This window comes from Ochotona princeps, chromosome 3, assembly GCF_030435755.1.
Source record: "Ochotona princeps isolate mOchPri1 chromosome 3, mOchPri1.hap1, whole genome shotgun sequence".
Lineage (NCBI taxonomy): Eukaryota > Metazoa > Chordata > Mammalia > Lagomorpha > Ochotonidae > Ochotona > Ochotona princeps.
Window position 1 is genome coordinate 101,309,540 of NC_080834.1, and position 7,025 is coordinate 101,316,564.

The 7,025-nt window shown below is 50.5% G+C and overlaps 1 long non-coding RNA gene across 1 annotated transcript; it reads left to right on the forward strand.

Moving 5' to 3' along the window:
* The first annotated feature begins 315 nt into the window (after positions 1 to 315).
* On the forward strand, positions 316 to 3,147 carry LOC131479832 (uncharacterized). Its single transcript, XR_009245126.1, has 3 exons — positions 316 to 443; positions 876 to 953; positions 3,043 to 3,147. It is a non-coding gene; the product is annotated as an uncharacterized LOC131479832 (long non-coding RNA).
* The last annotated feature ends 3,878 nt before the right edge of the window (positions 3,148 to 7,025 follow it).

The window sequence follows — 7,025 nt, forward strand, 5'->3', positions numbered from 1 at the left end:
TATCATTAAACATTGGAAAATAAACAAACTGGAAAAGTTGAAGACATTTTCAAACCCTTGGCTTCCCAGAGGGCGTCTGAGGCCCAGGCAGGACAAGGTTCTCCTGGCCTGGGTTTAGATTGTGTTGATGACTTGACCCCTCCAGCTGTGAGAAGCCAAACTGACAGCGGGCTTGTTTTCACTCAACTTCCCAGGACGGCAAAGCTCCATTCGGGAGGTATTTGCACTGATTTGCGCCCAGGTCTCCAGCGACTTGCACGCCGCCGGGCCGCCGGGCTTCCTCCCCAGGGCGGAGTGCATACTGGGAGTGGGCTGGTGGCTCTGGTGGCTGACAGCTGTTGTAAACCATCGCTATCCTCCCGTCATCCCGCAGGGCAGAGGGAGGACAGGGGAGCGGTGGGAGGGGTGCTGCGTGAGAACGCTTCTTCCCAGCTTGCTGAAATGTGAGTCTAATGAAATGATAATGAGGTTGCGGCCTTTAAGCTCCGCTGAGCTTCTTCACGCATTGTAATGTTAGCCAGAGTGGGGCTGGAGTTTGAAATGATTCAAACTATCGATTCCTAGGTCTCTGTGGCTTGAATCTGAATTTATCAGAGGCCTGGAAAAGTGAGGGCTGAACTTTTTTTTATCTCCTAGTTTCTCCGGGAACAAGAGGTGGTCTCTTGCCTGAGCAGCTGGCTGGGCTGGCTGGCATGGGTGCCCCTGGCCATGTTAGCAGACAGAGTAATGGGTAGCACCCAGTAGCCAAAGACCCAGAAGTCTCAGCCCGTTTTTCCTGGGACTTCTGCCTCGGTTGGGGTGTGTCTGTGTGGTGGGTGGGTGGGTGGGTGGGTGGAGATCTTCTAGGTCTGGTATGTGAAATGTCTTTTCCATAGAACTGTAACATGAAGACACACCACAATGATCTCAAGTTTTGATCTGAAATGCTGGAAGGAGCAATCAGTACAAGTCAGGTGGGTTGACTGTCTATGGGGCCTCCACCATCCTTTTCTGGGCAGAAAGAGGAATTTCTCTTGCTCATTTTTGACCCCATGGTACATGCTCCCAAGAGCACAAGCTCACTCCTTTAAATTTCTAATTGAAGTTCTCTATAGCTGAGACAGGTGGGCATCATTAAAAATAACCTCACCTGGGGCTTCTGTGGTGTCACAGCAAGTGAAGCCACCTTTTGCAACGCCAGCATCCCACATCAGAGTGCTTACCCCCTAACTCCCCCCATTTGAGTCCTGGCTGCTTAGCTTTCAATCCCGCTGCTTGCTAAACCACTTACGAAGGAAGTGAAAGATGAACCAAGTCCCTGGATGCCAGCTACCCACACAGGAGAGCCAGAAGGGGTTGCTGGCTCTGGGCTTCAGCTTGGCTCAAAACTTGCATTTGTAGCCATTTGGGGAATGAACCAACAAGTGGAACACATCTCTCTCCCTTCTCTACTTTCTTTCTCGCTCTGCTTTTCAAATAAATCACTAAATCCTCTTAAGAAATAGCCTTACTTAATATTAAAGGAGTCCAAAAAGAAAAGTCATGGAATATGTCAATGGTATTGGGTTAGGACTGTTTTCAAAATATGTTAGGTGTCTTATTTTACCTTGGCACTTTTTTTTTCCTGGGAAGGGCTGAGGCGATTTGTGGACGCTGGATCAGGCTCCTGCCTGTGGGCATATGGGTTGCCAGCCTGAAACTGGCCAGTGTTCCTGTCTTCATTTCTTCTCCCATCAGCCTGGATCATCACCTCCCTGGATCTCCCACTTTCAGGGATGTTCTATCTGAGGAACAGACTCCCCTCCACAACAGACAGGGTAGAGTGAAGGGCGTGCAAGAGCTGGTTGAGATGCTGGTCCTCCACCGGGCCAGAGCGCCCCTGACTCAACCCCTTCTTTCTTTTATAGAAAGTGTGGTCATAAAACACCACAGAGCTGAGGTGAAGGAGGCACACCCACCTCCCACCCCACCAGCAGTGCCATGGCTAAATAGGCTAATCCTCCACCTGACAACACTGGCATCCTATATAGATGCCAATTCATGTCCTGACTGCTCCATTTTTCATCCATCTCCCTATTCATGGCCTGGAAAGTAGTGGGGGTTGGTCTAAGTCGTTGGGATCCTGCTTGAGAGACCCAGAAGAGGCTCTTGGTTTTTCAGCTCAGTTTTGGCTGTTGCGACCAATTGGGGAGTAAACTAGCAGACAGAAGACCTTTCTCTCTTCTTACTCTCTGTAAATCTGCCTGTCACATCTTTAAATACACACATACACAACGATGCTGATTCACTCAGCCCTGAAGGGCACTCCAGGTCACACACAGCATAGTCACATCCACTTTGGAAAATGATTGGACAGGTCACCAGTCTCGCTGCTCACTTTTTTTTTTTTTTACAAGTCACCCCTGTCCTGTTCTAGGTAAATGGTGTCTGCATCTCCCTCGGGCTCTCTAAGGCTCGGAGAGTTCCAGAGCTCCCATCCCACATCGGGCTATTAGTCTCAGCTGTCTCTCTTTGCGTCTTACTCCACCCCAGGACCACGGACTCCTTGAAGACAGAATTCAAATCTTCCCGCTTGTTGCATCCCATTCCCTAAGCACCATGACTCACATGTGACCTACCCTAGTATTGCTGAGTGAGTGAAGGAAAGACACAGTCTTTATCATTATCTGGTTTTCAAAACAACCTTGGGAACTAAGCAGGGTAGGAATATGAGCCCCTATTTCCTGGGGAAAAAAAAAAAAAAACCACAGAAGCAGCCGAGCCTCCAAGAGGGTAGGGCCTTGCTTAAGGTCACCTGATTCCTGGAGCTGGCGCCAGGGCTGCGGGTGCAGTCTGATAGCTCCCAGAGAGGTTTCTGTGCCCATGCTTGCTCACTCCCTCGCTCAGGTGCTTGGGGAGCTGCTCCCCAGGGCACCTCTGCCACAGGTGGCTCCCCAGCAGTTCACATGGAGGTGCCTGCCCCACCTCCAGCCCCGCACTTTCAAAGAGTTGGCCCTAGCCAATCAGCTGCAATTAGGCACTTATAATAACTCCATTTTCTCTCTCTTTATCTTTTAATAAAAGGCCTAGGCCACATGCCACTCGGAGGAGCTTTCTATGAAGAGAATGCCAGCTCCCCTCGCTGGATGAATAAGTAGGATTCTACCCAGAAGCAGACAGGGAACAAAGAGGATTCCCCTCCCCCGCTCCTGGGCTAGGGCCGTGGCCTGCAGTGGGGGTAGCAATGCACTTGTAGGTTCTTTTAGCGGGGTCTCCCTCTGTTGGGTCACCAGCCAATCACGGCTGCCCTCGGAGGAGAACTGGAGGCTATAGCAGCGGCTCCCACTGGCCCTCCCATCGCCACTGGACTCAGCAGACCCTGACTTCGGGAGACGCGTCACTGCCATGTGTCAGCTGCCCCAGGAGAAGCCTGAGTGATGGATTCCAAGTCCTGTCAGGAGAAACGGTTTACCAGCAGTTAGGAGCGTAAACTCCTGCCCATGGACTTCGCCAACTGAATGCTAATACCCGGGCTCCCTCCACCAGCCTGGACACTTCCATCCACTCCCTGCCCTGCTCCTCCATACATATGGATCAAGGCTCCAAACACACATCTGTGCTGGGTCCAAGTGACATGGCTCTAAGTGGAAGGTGAAGGTCACACGGGGCTGCAGCCTTCCTGCCCCTGCTGGGCACTGGCAAGCTGCCCTGTGGCTGCCTCTCCCCGCCTCCTGGGGTGAAGGTCTTGCTGCGCAGTCCTTGAAGGGAGAGAAAAACTGCCTTCCCCACGCTTCCTCAATTTCTGCCTTCTTTTATTCTCGCTCTCTTCCTCCTCTTGCAGGGAATTGGACATGAAACACAGCAGCAACCTCGTTTCTTGTCTCACATGAAAGAAGAATTTTCATGGGGACAACTCTAGTTTGCAAAGCAAGATTTATTCAGGAAAAGGAGGAAGAGGGCTCCTGCCATAGTGACAGGAGGGGTCTCCAAGAGAGGAAAGATGCGAGGAAATGGTGGGAGTGGTGTTTTTCATGTATTATTTCAGGGAGTCACTCAAAGAGTTAAAAAGAGAGGGGGGAACTCATTTATAATAGGCAGCAATGTAGCCCTTGTCCAAAGGATATCAAAAGGGTGGGACTGGTGGCTAAGAAAGGGGAGTTGATATGTTGGTCTGTCCTTTGGTTTTCCTTCAAGGGGAGAACGTGCTCTTGGAAGGGTAAGGAATGGGGAGAAGCATGATTTTATATTTTAAAAGGTAACTTCACCAGGGACCAGAGACCCTGCCTGCCTGCTATCCCATCTGATTCCTCACATGCCCGTCTTTCTTTCTCTCTCTCTTTCTCTCCTCCCTCCCTCCCTTCCTTCCTTCCTTCAACCACCCAGGCCTACTGAAATCTTGGCCACACCTTCAAGGGGGAGGCACAAGCATTGCCCACCCATTTCCTAACTGGTTAAGAAACCATTTTCGGGCCTGTCTGCGTGGCCTAGCGGCTAAAGTCCTCGCCTTGAACACCCCGGGATCCCATATGGGCTCCGGTTCTAATCCCGGCAGCTCCACTTCCCATCCAGCTCCCTGCCTGTGGCCTGGGAAAGCAGTCGAGGACGGCCCAAAGCCTTGGGACCCTGCACCCACGTGGGAAACCTGGAGGAGGTTCCTGGTTCCCAGCTTCGTATTGGCACAAAACCGGCCATTGCACTCACTTGGGGAGTGAATCATCGGATGGAAGATCTTCCTCTTTGTCTCTCCTCCTTTCTTTATATCTGACTTTGTAATAAAAATAAATAAATCTAAAAAAAAAAAAAGAAACCACTTTCCTATAGCCCTTGTACCTTTTTACCCTAATTAACTATGTAAAGATTGTCAAAAATATAATAAAAAAAAAGAAAAAAAAAACCACCAATGGGGAACATCTTACCTGAAGGTTCCCATCTGACAAGGAGAGGCCAGGGAAGGCTTAAAAGCCCAAGACCTTTCCTCAAACCTTTGATATCTCTCCCTGTCTCCTTTCAAGAGGCACCTCACCTCCCTGCTCTCTCTTGAGGGTGCTTTCCCCTTCCCTCTTCTTTCCCCACTCATCTGGTCTCTTCACAAATAAACTTTTCTGTCTGCAACTGGTTCCCAGTTTTTTATTTCTATATTAAGCTGAGGAAAGAACCCACCGGGATTTTCTGGTAACACTTCCCTTCCTTCCTTCCTCCTTCCCTCCCTTCTTCCCTTCCTGCAATAAATCCATGTTGTGTGCCCACTCTGTGCCAGGCAGCCAGATACAACACCTGTCCCTCATGCACTTCCTCTGGCTACCACTCAGCTCTATCAAACCCACAGGAATGAACACCAAACGGGGCAGGGGGACAAAGAGGGAAAACAGAAGACTGGACCTAGGGGCAGGTGTTGTGGCACAGTGATTAAAGTCCAAATGTCCAACGCCCCACCCCTACTGTTTCATATCTGCTTTACACCTGTCCCCCACCTAACCCCACTTGCTGCACTTCTGGCTCAACTCCCTGCTAATGAACCTGGGAAGCCGCAGCAAATGGCCCAAGGGCTTTTGGGCTGCTACCTCCAGGAGGAAGACCCAGATGGAGGCCCTGTCCCAGCCCCAGCTGCTGCACACCCTCAGGGAGTGAACCAACAGATGGATCTCTTTCTTTTTGTCCCTTTCTCTGTTACTCTGCCTTTCAAATATATAAGTAGATATACAACTTAAACAGAGAAGAGGGTAGCTAGGAGGAGGAGTTGTAGGCAGGAATGACCTCAATGAGACAGGAAGTAAAAGAGAAACAAGCTCTGAATGATTGGGGGAACCTGATGACATTTGTGCCCTTCACTAAAACAAAAGCTTCCCTTGACTGTCTGCAGCTGTTTGACATTCCGCCTCCATTCCTCCAGTCGCTCTCACGGGGAAGCTTTTTGTTCTTTTAAGTGTCATCTCTAAAGATGTCCCAAACCACCCCTGAGGGGCAGCATGAGATACATCCCTCTCACCCCACCTCAATTCTGCACAGGAATATATCTTCCCTTCAGGGATACCAGGTCAGAACACAGCAACCCTGAAGGGGGCGCAAAGGAGCGTCACACCTGCCGGCCCCTGCCTGGGTCCCCCAGGCTCCCAACCTCTGCAAAAGGAATTGAGTGCCATGAACACCCCACAGCCATTGTCATATTCTCGAAGGTGGGATAGGACAAAAGAAGGCACTGACCTGACACATAGTAGTCATTCAGTAAGCATCCACTGACTAACCACATGGGCTCCACTCTCCAACAGTTTCTTCATGCAAGGTAGTCTTCGACTCTTCTGCAAGGGACGGAGGGGAAGGAGGACAAACACCATCTACTCTCCTGGGGACTTGCTCGCCCAAGGTTCTGTGTGTGTCTCTTATGAGATGGGCGGTGTACATCCTCTCTCCTCTGTGGCTCCAACATCCCCTTCTGGCCTTCCTCTGTCCAGATTCTTGCAGGCAGCTCTGCTTCCTTGCTTCTCGTTCATCCTCTGAGCTCCTTGGTAGTTTCTTGGCCCCATGGCTCCATAGAACCCGCTCTGGCAGGGCACGAGTGGTTTCCCAGGAAATCCTCTGGGACATGAGTGTGTTAGGCCAGACCCTATTGATTGTTCCCACCTTCCTGTATCTCCCTCCTGGATACAGTCCTTCCCCATTCCCTGCACTTATCGCTTAAAAAAATAATAATTAATTATTTGAATGATAGAGTTAGAGAAGGATGGGAAGAGAGAGATCTTCCATCTGCTGGTTCATTTCCCCAAATGGCTACAATAGCTGGGGACAGGCCAGATTGAAGCCAAGAGCCTGGAACTCCATCCCGGTCTTCCATGTGGGCAATGAAAGCCAGAAGTATTCAGGCCATCATTTGCTGCTTTCCAGGGGACCTGAATCAGAAGTGGAGCAACCAGGACTCAAACCCGTGTTCAAACAGGATTCCGTCGTCTGTCCCTGAATTTTTCTGACCTAGATGCGTCTGTCTCCTCCACGGCTTCTCATCATCTTCCTCCATTCCTTTGGTGGACGCATTTCCATCCCTGCACTACAGTTCTCAGCTCTTCACTCTTACC